At 37.2% G+C, this 12,895-nt stretch overlaps 1 protein-coding gene across 3 annotated transcripts in view; it reads left to right on the forward strand.

Annotated features, from left to right (window-relative positions):
- The first annotated feature begins 9,716 nt into the window (after window positions 1-9,716).
- Window positions 9,717-12,895, forward strand: part of B3galt1 (beta-1,3-galactosyltransferase 1) — a 550,035-nt gene continuing 546,856 nt past the window's right edge. For all 3 annotated transcript variants that reach the window (XM_040294415.2, XM_005315695.5, XM_040294416.2), the window contains exon 1: window positions 9,717-9,855. The gene's annotated coding sequence lies outside the window, so the exon portion shown is untranslated. The remainder of the gene's footprint in view (window positions 9,856-12,895) is intronic.

Raw genomic sequence — 12,895 nt, forward strand, 5'->3', positions numbered from 1 at the left:
TCTACTGTAATGATCCCTTTCCTCTACTCTATTCTCATGATATCTCCTACTTTTTTCCCTTTTTTTTCTCTCTAGCTTCAATTTATGAAAGAAAAGATATGAACTATGAATCTTTGAGTTTGGCTTAGTTCTCTAAATAATGTTCTCAAGTTCCATTCATTTTCCTGCAAATGATATGATTTTGTTACTCTTTATGGCTAAATAAAACTCCATTCTGTATATATACCATATTTTCTTTAGTCATTCATATGTTGTTGGACACCTCTGCTGGCTCCATAATCTTGCTATTATTAGCATGATATTGTTAAAAAGAGGGACAAATTCAGTCAAGAATTGTGGGCTTTTAAACAGTATGGATCAGGAATAAATAAAAGTTGAAACAAAAAAGGTAAACTGTTTAAAAAAAACCACTCGTTCTAGTTCATACATGTTAAGGATTATAATTTGAAACACATCAGCACCTTGGTTAATTAAATCAGATTATATCTACCCTACTCATTTCTGTTGATGTTAAAGAAGTTCCACTGGGTTGAAAGTTAGGACCAGAAGGGTAAAGATAAAAACAAATAAACTAGGCTTAAGAATTATGTCTAGGAGAACTTCAAGTGTGAAGACTGGCATATGTGATCATGTGGAAACAAGAAAAAAGCATACTACATGTTTGACTAATTGCACTGTCAGAAAAATCAGATGTTTGGGTTTTTAGAACAACCATGACAACAACAGAACTTTGACTCTCTAGAGTTTAAACAATCATCAAATTCCCAAACTTGCACCAGTAAGAAACAGGCTATAAAAAGACAGTTTATGCCTCATCAGCAGCCTCATACAGGATTACAGAAGATAATTTACAAGGAAGATGTTCTTTCAGTGGAAGGATAGAAGAAAATTCCTCCCAGAAAGTGGAATAGGATCTCATAAAGGATTTTTCCCTTACTCAAGATGGGAGTTTTCTCTACTGTACAATGTTTTCTTGATTGTTATGGAACAGTGTTTCCTTGGTGTCTCCCACTATGGTCACTTCTAAGAAGACCATTTTTAATTAGTACAATGCATGCTGTTGTTTGGGTATGCAGGTGTAGGAATTGTCTTTTAGTTTATAGTTTGAGGAGACATATCAAATCTGGTAGAGAATAATAATAGAGATGTGCAGCACATCTTGATTTTGAGTGAAATAAAAAAGAAAGGGAAGACTATAGAAGAAACTGATGAGCTGTTCATTGAAAGTTTCTCTCTTTCCTCCTGCTATTTCCAGATTCCTGTCTAGTTGATGTGGAGATGTCATTGAGTTCTAGCCAATAAAAAGCTAGTCTAAATGACACGTCACACCTGAGTGACCTTTCTTACATTCCTCAGTACTTTCATTCTCAGGATGAGTTTAAAAGCTGTGTGTTGAAAATGTAAGCGTCTGAATGACCATGTGGAACAAACCCTCTTGTTGCCTCATCACTACACTAACAAAGCAAGAAGATGGTTTTCTATTGTATTAAAACATTGCATATTAGAATTCTTCTGTTGCAAGATAGGTCACCCTAATAAATACCTTAGAAAAACTTTCCAGAAAAACAACAACAACAACAACAAAATGAAATAGAACCTAAATTTCACTTGCAATGAAGAAACATATGCATATTAGCAGGAAAAATGAGCAAAAATCCTCAGACAGAATTGAGCTTTGAAAGCATGTAAAAACACTGAGGCAAGTCAACCACCTCATCTTTATGATTATTCATGATCTTATATTAATTAATAATGATGGTGATTGCCTACATAACGTAAATATATTATGCATTTATCTTCAAGATACTATAGTAACTTTATTGTTACACCCATTTGACAGGTGAACAAACTAAGACAGAGATGTATGTAACTTGCCTTGGTTTAACATCTCTTGTGATATAGACTTAGAATTGTACTCATATCTGTCCCCAAAATCCACATTCTTTTTAATTATTTATATTTTTTAAATTTTTAAATGATATACAAAAGTAACCTAAATTCATAGAGCTTATTTCATTTCCATGTTTAGAAAGCTGAACAGTTTAAAATTTCCCTGCTATTACCCATTGAATATAAATGAAAATGTTTATATGATGGTTGAGGTCTTGAGGTTGAGGGTTCCAAAATGATCCAAATCATACTTCCATTAAATATAGTTTAAGTTGATCACTGAAACCAGCACTCGTATCAATGCACTACTTTTAGTAATATTCACAAAATAGATAAAATACAATATCTCATCTATATTTATATCAGTTTACACTAGCCACTCTACTTCAGTGAATATAGACATAACACACGAATGATTTGATGACTAATTTTCATTTGTTTCTTGTGGGAAGTCAAGCACAAAAATGTACTTGCACACATTTTAGGTCCCCCCCCCAAATCCTTTTGGCTGATCTGAAATTGTGCTTCATATAATTATTTTGTTACTCTCTAGAAAATTATAATGTTCTTGCCCCCAGAGGCTAAAGCCCAACAAAGAGGATCTATGTTCTAGTGCCAATACCAGCTGTTGGAAATTATCTTCCAGCTCAAATTTGGTGAATTGTTTTTTAGATTTTAGGGATTCTGGTTCCATTCTTAGAAATAACATTTTTTTTCAAAGGCTAAAAAGATATGAAGTAGTTATCTTAAAATTTCTGAGTGTGTATTATTAAAGGATTTCCAGGTTGCCACAACTGCTTGAGACCTTATATGGAGTTTAACAGACACTCCCATTACAGCATTTTTGGTATACTTAACCAGGTGCTGTGACCCTGGGGTGCTGTTAGAAAGACTTAAGATGACATGTGGCTTGGTTCTGGATTTACTCAGGGAGATTTCCACTGAAGACTTTAAAACCACAGGGCAGTGGCTCTATAAGAGCTGATCAAGCAGGAGGTGGTGGGGCAAGATACAGTCCAATACAAGAAAGATACATTGCCATCTAGTTTTCTCATACAAAATAAGATTGATTCTAATGTGACATATTTCTAGAATATCTAAAGCCTATAAAGATGTTTTAAAAATGTATCATGTTGAGAATCTGACTTATTTTACCCTATGCAGCCATATTTCACAATGTTCTTGTTATAAATATTTATAATTAATGTCTCAATTGAAAAGTGCTTGATGAGAATCTGAATTGCTTTTCTAAGAATGAGGTACTTGACTTGAATCAAGTACTATATAGGTCTAACTGTTGAGTATAATTAAGAAAAAAACTGAATACAGTGAATACACATAAAATATTTCAACCAAAACACTGAATAATACAAAAATAAAAGTTGCTATTGCAATTTTAGAAAAATGAAATTTTTGAAATAATGGGTTTTGTATTTGGAGATATTCATGTGGAACTATTAATAATTCACACCTTTAAAGAAAGAAAGATCATTTATAAAGAAAGAACTGTAAGTAATTTCAGACAGAATTGTAAAACTAGAACATGAGGATCTGGGTGATAAAATTTACAATATTCTAAATCACATAAGTCAGATGTAAAAAAAATTCTGAAATGTGAAAGCAGATTTTCACTTTATGATTAAATGAATATTACTAAGAAAATTAGGTTTTACTGCCACTTTTTAAAAATTTACTCCCACTTTTGCTTCTAATCACAGTTAAAAGTCCTTTCTGCTAGCAGCCAGAGGCAAATGGTACATTATATGATATTAAGCTCATAAACATGCTCTCAACTTCCTAGTTTATTTTAAAGCCTCAAAGATTCTTGACATAGCAAGGGCATAAAATATTTTGTTGGGTGTTTTTATTTTAGGGCTTCAACAGGGAGATGTGCAAGTCTATTACATTTTTCTTAGTGAACATAAAAGTATTCCATGGTTCTCCCTGCGTATCTGTGTAGTCACCATGCAATAAAACAAAAGTAGCAATGGCTTTGCATGCTTCACTTACCAACTAAACAGCACAGCTTACTTCCCACTAACATCACCAGGTCAACAGTCAGTACACTAGCAGACTGCAAAAAGGTTACTGAAATATTTTTTGCAACTTGGTGTTATAGATATTCAGAGACGTGGATTTAAAATATCAATCCTGTTATAAAATATCAGTCTGTTGATAAATAGACAGTACAGCTTATGGAATATAGTATAGGCATGCAGTCAACTTCCAACAATATGAAAAACAACAGCAAAAAGAAATTGCTAAAGGAGAATGCTATAGGTTTATCTTTCACTTCAGGTACAAATATTAAGGCAGGCATTCAGAGCAAATTGTTTTAAAAAAAATAGAGCTTTGCAAACTTAATATCTAGAAAGTAATTATCAAGCTGCATGGCAGCATAAAGTCCTATTGATCCAAATTTCTCTTTCTGTATGAACTTCACAGACTTGCATGACTTGGCATCAGTAAAAGCTAATGATGATTCATGCTATTAGCTGCAACAGGCCCAGTCCCTAGGAACTTAGCTCTGACCTTTCATTAGCATTTTTCTCCCAAGGCAAGTAGGATCCTTCTCTAGGCATACTTCCTAATCACCCTAAAACACCTGGAGAATCAGTTAAAGGCCAGACTGGGTGAGGGGCTGGGATGCTAAGGAAAAGTGAAGATTCAGTCTAAAGGGAGAAAGCACCTGACCTTGTAATCTAGTGAGCAATCCTGGAACCCCTGGAAAACAATTTACATGTTAAAATTTAAACTGTATAAAGTTAAAATAGTTAGTTACAAAAATGCATTTAAATGCTATCAGCTGGTTTTAACTTTTAGCAGCATTTACCTCTCTCCTCCCTCCAAAACCCTATTTAACATTTATGAATTCACTTTTCCTTGATCAAACATTTATTGAGCTCCTAGCACAATACTAGGCACTTAAGTAGCATTCTGTTATGGTAATACAGAAGTCATTAATTTTTTAAAATTAATTTTTAAAATTAATGTTTTAAATGGCTCCTGAAGCAAGTATTGATTCATAAACATAAGGAATGGCTGCACAAATAACTTGAAAACACTTCTCTTTCTTACTCCTTCTCATCTCTTATTGTATCTCCTTCAATCTCCCTTCTCCTGCATGCACGGTCTCCTTTCACTTTTCCACTTCACATTGGATCAATGTAATGAGCAGGCGATTTTAAAAATTAAGGCTAAAGGAATAAAAGCAAGTTTGAATTCTTTTAAACAAATAACCTAATTCTTAATTGTAAAAATAGAAGATGGAATCTAATAAGGCAAAGAAGCATCTTTGTTGCAATATTGGTAATGGTTTGATTTCTGTAACACTATAAACAAACACTTACTGAAGTATTGCATTAATAATAGCAGCAGTAAAGACTGTCAGGAATTAAAGACTTTAGGTCAGATAAAGTTCTTGTATGGTATTCATTCTTCTACATAAATCATTATTCCATCTCTGTTTCAAAACAATGAACTTAAAATAACCTCACTCTTTTCTAATATGAAATAAAATCCCATTTGAATTAGCCTTTATTCATTCTATGTGGATCAAATGCTTTTCACCCTAATCTTTTCTACCTCAATTCTTCTTTCAAAAGAAACCAAAGGTCTTCTCACTAGTCTCATGATCTCTGGTCAATACTTATAGTCAACATGGTTAATTAAGTTAATATTGTTCACCTTCCAGAGCTTCAACAATCTTATGCTCTTTTTTTGTTCTATTCTGCAATAAAAAATTACTTTTTGTTAAATTTCAGATTAATCACCCTCCACTCTCACAAAAATTAATACCATTCCTGCTTTCTCCCAAATATAAATGATCGCCCAGGCCTGTTCTCTGCTACACTTTGTCCTTGGATTCTTTTACTTTCTCTTGGATTCTGTGACTTCTCTCTGTTGATAGTTACCAAATCTCAAGTATGATGTGGTGATAAGAGTTTTGGGAGAGGAGTCTGAACACTTGCCTTCTGGGAGTCCTGTTTCCTGTAAAGTTTTGATGAGAAACTTGACTCCTATTCATTAGCGTGTATATGTGTGCACATATCCTAGTATAAAGCACATTTTAAAGAAAACTAATTATCATATAACCTGCAGAATCCAATTCTCTGTTAGTTTCTGTTGTCATCTTGTTTTGATTTTGCTTTATTCTTTTCATACGCACACCAAAAACTTGAGTAGCAAGCTTATAAGCACAAGAAATACCCATTGTTACAGATATTTTGGAGTTTTAAACATGAAATTTTCTGTTTGGAGTAGTTACATTATTTGGGAAAAAATAGATTTATTGAAGCTGTAAATAAAACTAAATTTTAAAAAGTTTTGTACTTCATTTAAATTAAGATGCAAACCTTTAAACTTGCAAATTTCAATCATATTGGAACTTGCACAGTGAAGGAACTAAGGGGAAGAAAAATCCTAGCTGGACAACATAAACAGATAAAATATACCTGATAGTCAATTTGTCATAAAACTGGCAAAAGAACTTCTTTGGAATAGCTTCATCTATAGAAATAGATATTAGCTAACCATAATGAACAGGGCTTTGAGGGAATTAAATTAATTCACAGTCAAGAGAGGGTAGTATTATCATTAAATTCCAGTTCTCCACCTTTTTAGAAGGGCTCTGCTACCAGAGCCCATTGTAGCTTGCAATTCCAATTATAAGTTAATCCTCACATCTGAGAAAAGCAGGTATAGGTTTGATTTTGTTTTTAATCTCTATTTTTCAGATAAGGTATCCTGGGAAAGTTAAATGACCAGTCTGAGATTACTCACCCAGACATAACCAGAAGTGAAACTTGGCTGATTTCTCTCACTCATTTCTTTTTCTGCTTGCTGAATGTAGCTTTTGTCATAACTGCCTCCAGTGAAGTAACATAGTTCCTATCCTTAATCAATATAGATTTCTTGTATCAATTAATATAAAATTATTGGACATTTTCTTGATTAGTTGTTATTGATAAAAACAGTGACCAAGCAAATTTCTTCCTCTACTAACAATTGAAGTGAGTTTTCTCACTACACAGGGAGAAGAGATGTGTCTAAGTAGAAAAAAATAAACAGACATTAAATAGTTATTTAATTAAATATAATTGTTTCACTAAATAGTTACATAATTAAATAACACTGGGCTTTCTGTGCAGCCCATTCCATGAAATTCTTAACAGTGCATGATCACCTAGCATCAACATGCAATCTTTTCAGCTACTTCTAAAATGTTTTATCATCTTCAATTATTTTTAAATATTTCAAATTTTGCACTGTCAGTAGGTTGTTAATTGTACAGATTTGTTTTGCTCAGAGCTGCTCATACATAGGGCCAATAGTGTGAGTTATTAGCATTATACCTATATATCAGCTGTTGATTTTCATTAGGGTCTTTCTTCTATAAGGTAGCAATTATCTTAATCACTAAGGAATATGGTTTGTAATAGGACTATCTATTTTCAGGGATAACTGTTGTAACAAATAAAATGTAAATGTATTTAAAAATACTGGAGAATAACACATTGGGCTTATAAAAATTATATAGATATTTGTGTTTGTGTATAGACATTTCTGCAAGTTTCTCGCAACATTCTAATATCAAGATTAGCTTTCATTTGAAGATTATTCCAAATTTGTCTTCTGTCAGAGATATTTCTAAAGTATCATTGTATTTTAATTTTCCAATATTTAGATTTAAATTTTTAGATTTGTACATTTTACAAATATCTACAGCGTCCCCTGTGAAGTTTGAACAAAGCTTACATTTATCTTTCTCTCCCAGACTTAAACGTCATTCCTATATTGATTTCCTCATATGGTCAATGACTGTGTTGATTTTATTTCAAGTTACACAATATTAGCAAGAATTGTATAAATAATTTTAAAAAACTGAGCAAACAACAATAGTAAAACCTTCTCCAGATTAAAAATTCAAAGAGGTGTGGTCCACATCTCTATTTTTAACTTTTAAAGATGAACTTATTATTTGTATCAGTAGAGACATTTTTTAACTTTGAGTTTATTCGTTTTTTATATTTATTTTTTAGTTGTAGATGGACAAATACCTTTACTTTGTTTATATATTTGTATGTGGTGCTGAGGATCAAACCCAGTGCCTTATATGTACAGGGCAAGCACTTTACCACTGAGTCCCAGACCAAGTAGAGTTGTTTTTTAAGAAGAAATGGTCTGGTTCCAAAGCTAGATTCAAAATGACTGAAACAGTGAAAAACACAAGAAAACTAGAAAGAACAATGAAGATACACATGTATTTTTTGTTCTGTAAAAACATGACAATATACATATATATTCCATAGTAACAGTTTTTTTATAGTGCTAAAAAATTTAGTCAAGTGTTTTAGTCAAGTTATTATTACAAAAAGGAAAAGATCATATATATATATATATATATGCATATATATATATATATATATATATATATATTGCAATAGCTGCAGCAGCATAGCTAAAAAAATACTAAATTCCAACTACTTGCCAGACTATGTAGCTGATTTATACACTTGATTGTTGACCCTCACATCAACCTGGTAAGGGGGATATGACTCCCTACTTAAGAGGCATGTGTGTGGGGGGTCACTTGGGGAAGACCCCTTGTCCATTAACACCTTCATGTAGAACCGGATTTCTGTTCACTTTTCTCCCTAGAATGTGGAACATAGACTTTTTGGAACTCTGGATCATTCACACATATTTGCACTGAAGGGACTTAAAATGCCCTACAAGGAAAGTTCATTACAGTGTTGAGGAGAGTGGCAAGGGAGAAGAGTTTGTCACTTTGTTTTTTTCTTTTCTTGCTAAATAACATAACTTTGCTACTGTTGAGTCAGACACACACTACAAACAAAACAAATGCAAAAAAAAAATTCTATGGTATCATTGAGACTTAGTTATCTAAAGAAAAAGATAAGAGTAAACTAATTACGTTGCTTAAACTGTGTTTCTTTTTTATTGATTTGTTTTTGTTTTTTGGTTCTGGGGGGGGGGTGCAGTTGTCAGAAGTTTATTTGGAGCGGAGATAAGGAAGGTCCGTGGCTCTACCTACAACTCTAAGAACATTGCTTCCCTGGTTTCTTTCAAAGCTCGGGCACACTTCTGGGTTTATTACTAGGAGGAAGCCTGAGAAGTACCACTCTTTTCTGCTGCCGAAGGGAGGACGGGGGCGCTGTCTAGTGACTGCTTGATTCCTTCAAGGAGGAGACCACCCCATGGGATTCGCTCTCCAAGAGCGCCTTTGGTACTCGCGTCCCAAGACCGCCACACAGCGATGCCAAAGCTCTGAATCTCCGGGCCGAGGCTCTGGGGACAGCGTTACCCCAGGACGCCCTTTCCTGCCAGGACGCGCGCTGCTAGCTGTCAGAGAGCGCCCCAGGCCCAGCTCGGCGGACAGGGCTTTCTCACCGCACCTAAGGCTCCAGAGCCAAGAACCCCTCAGGACGCCCCTCTCCCGCTCCTCCCCCATCCCAAACCCCAACAGCACAACGCCGCCTCTCCCGGAAACAAGCCTGCTGAGCAAAGGCGGAGGAAAACCTTGGGCCTTCCGCTCTGATTGGTCTCCCCCAGCCGCGCGGGGCTAGGCAGCGATTGGCTGCCGGGCGTTGTCAGTCGCCGAGGCCAGAGCCATCGCCGGGGAAGCGCAGCCGGGCTCGGGTGCTCCGGCTGCCGCCGCGGCTGCACGACTGGTGCAGCTGAGCGAGCTCGCGCGGGCTCCTCCGCCGCCGCCTCCGCTGCTGCCCACCCCGCCGCGCCGCCGTAGCCGCCGGTCTTGCAGGAGGCCGCCGGGGAGGGGCGGCCGAGAGAGCTGAGCACGAGGAGGCGGAGGCGGCGGAGAAGTGATGCTGGCGCCGGGGATCCGGGCAAAAGCAGCGGAGCAGCAGCATCTTCGGGACCCTGGCTGCAGCGTCCCTGTGGCCCGTGGGCCAGTCCAGCGGCCAGAGACCACGCGCCGGGCGGGTAAGGTGCGGCCCCCAGGACCGCTTCTGTGATCTTTGAGGGTTACGAGACTCGCAGTGACCGGGGCATCAGAGAAAGGTGTTTGGGACCCGGACAGCGAGTCCCGACGTTAGGCGAGGCTGATGCCGGTGCCCGTGTGGCTTCAGCTTGTGTGTTCTCCCTTCCGCGTTGACAGACTTTGACAGCGCGTGGCTGGCATTGTGTGTGAGTGTATGTATGTGTATATGTGTATGCGCGCGCACACACGCGGTTTGGGGCACTTTGCAGGGAGAGAGGTGGGTCCCCTCTGCATGGACCGATGTCCTTCAAGGATCCAGGTTGGGATGGAGTGAATAGGATGCTCTTGGCTCAGTGGGAGAAAGAATTCACAAAGCCCACCGAACAGTCTTCCGTGGATCGTAAAGATCCGGGCAAATTGAACTTTATTGCCTTAATGAAAATGAGCTGTGGATCTAGCGCGCCACAGAAGAGGCGCTTTCACCGAGGCTCCCCAAAGTCCCACTTTGCGCCGGGGACTTGGGAGGAGAAAGGGAAAGTAACGGTTGGTTCGTCTCGCTGAAGAAAAGGAGGAAAGAAAAATTGGGGGGGGGGTAGCAGTCTAGACCTGGGGAGTGGAGAGTTTTAGGTGTCTGAAGCCTCTCCTTGGATGCTCACTGCACTTTCAGGAGCGCAGATTTAAGAGTGGAAAGAATCCAGCACTGAGGGACTAGCAAAGGCTCCTCCCGCCCGGTGGCGCCGTAGGGCGTAAGTGTCCGCGACCGGACAATTCAGAGGCGGAGTGGGGCTTTGGTACGCGATGACCAGGTGTCCAGGTGGAACCACTGCCCCCCTCCCCCACCCTCAGCCCGCCTTAACCCCCGTGCCCTCCCGGATTGAGACCAGCCCGGAGTACTCCGGCAGCAGTCAAATGTCAGGTGGGCAGCTCCACCCTCCAAGAAAGTTCAAACCCGCAACCAGACTTAGAGCACGTTAACCACTATAGGTAACCCGGTTTATGTACCCACCTTCCTCCAGAGATATTTTGTTTTTATTTCGTATCACATTATTTTATCTTATAAAGCCAGTGGGAATTTCACTTACGCTGCAACCCCTTCCGCAGAAGGCAACGTTTATGCGCTGCTGCTAACGAATCTTGCTGTCAGACTAAGTCCAGATCTCCGTGGCTAAGTGCAGTGATTTCTGGATCCCGGTTCAGGACATACAAACTTGGTCTTGGGATGATTTTCTATGTGGTCCTATTGTCTCCGTAGGATCTCTGCTAGGAAAACTTCTTGCGATATCTTGATACTAAGAAGCCGTCCCCTTCCTGGCTCAGATGGGAAGAATCTTCCATCCTTCACAAAGGCAATGGGGTTGCAGGAAGGAATGGAGGTGGAGAGGGCAGCTCACTGCCTGTCAGTTCTGGTAAAACGAAAATTGGCCAGATCTTGAACTGGGAACAGTACTTTACCTATATCGCCTCTTAATTTCTTTCACTGGAGCAATCATTTGTCCAGGAAACAAAACAAATCACGACACAACAAAAACACCTAAACCTAAACCACAGGAACCACTTTGGTTAGGCTCATTTTTGATTTGGGAAAACAAGAGAAAATGAAAGTAAGACACCTAATAGAAATACTGTAGAAAATCAGAAGGGAGCTGTCCAAAATGTCAGGCTTTTTCGATGGTTTTGTTTGTTGGTTTAATTGGAAAGATTCTGTTTTTCCCAATTTAGTAACCAAGTTATTCTAAAGCAGATAAATAACTTATAGTAAACTAGCAGTAATGTTTGTTTGGTGTCTGAAAACTATTGAGTGTTTTTTAATCACTTAATTGATAATTGATGAGCTGTAAATGTAATATTTAGTATGATTTTAGTTAAACGCATTGCATTCTTAGCATTTATCATATCTGGCTAAAAAGTCTGGTTTTCTGATATAATTAAAGTATAGAGGTTGTTAGGTTTCCATATAACATTGATCTTCTTTCACATGATATTGTTATTGTAGCAACATTTTAGTTATTGAAACGTTGTTTAGGACATTGTTAAGGTTATTAAGCACATTAAGCTGTTGATTTTGGTTTTGTGTTTCATTTATGCAGTCCGATGGGCTGGCAAAAACTATCCCCTTATGGGTTTTTAATGGGGGAAATAAGATTAAGATGTGCTATACATTATTAATAAATAATTTTTTTAAAAGGCTTAAGTCAAAACTAAGTTACCAATAACAGCCAACACTAAAAATGGAGCTTCTAAAGAAAATTTTAACAAATTGGCTAAAGAAGTGCTTTTCATTTTGATATCAGGTAACACCTTATAAATCTACTACATTATGTATTGGGATAAACCACAAGTCCTAAAAGGGAATGAGTCTTTGTACTCATTTTAAGGTGATCTTTTTTTAAGGCAACTTTAATTCTTAGAAAAAATTTTTGCAGATAATTAAGTATATTTTTCATGTATATAATGAAGTGTAGATAAATGTGTCAATTGGCATAAGTATTGGGATAAAAACAGGAGGTATATCTACGTGTAAGCAGAAATAATGCAGGATGTGAGAGGGTCAGGGTGGGATATAGGTTTATAGGTGGTAATGCATAGTGCTAGTCACTTAGTTTATACAAGCAATTCAAGTTCTGCTGGTTCTACTAATGCTTTTCAATTTTGACTTGTTTTGCTGTAGGGCAGCCCATGAATTTAGAGTGCCATATATCCTGGATGGATTTTAGTAACTCAAGTAAATGTCAACTTGTCAAGGCTCTAGGTCACTAAATTTGCTTTTTGACCTATACCAAATTTTAATTTCAGTACTTACTGGTCAACTTTTCTAAAAAGATCATACTTCATATGAAAAGCAATGCAATAGATAACATTGTCTTTTGAAATAGAATTTACTTGTCAAATTAGAGTTTGTACATGAATAGATATGATGATGAGTTTTGTTTTTATTTTACAGCAATTTGTTTTTATTCTTGGTGAAGTCATTCTTATTCTAAAAAGAACAATTTTAAGGGAATTACAGTCCTTACCCAGTATTAAATGAGAAATTCATTCTGA

Source organism: Ictidomys tridecemlineatus, chromosome 7 (genome assembly GCF_052094955.1).
Source record: "Ictidomys tridecemlineatus isolate mIctTri1 chromosome 7, mIctTri1.hap1, whole genome shotgun sequence".
Lineage (NCBI taxonomy): Eukaryota > Metazoa > Chordata > Mammalia > Rodentia > Sciuridae > Ictidomys > Ictidomys tridecemlineatus.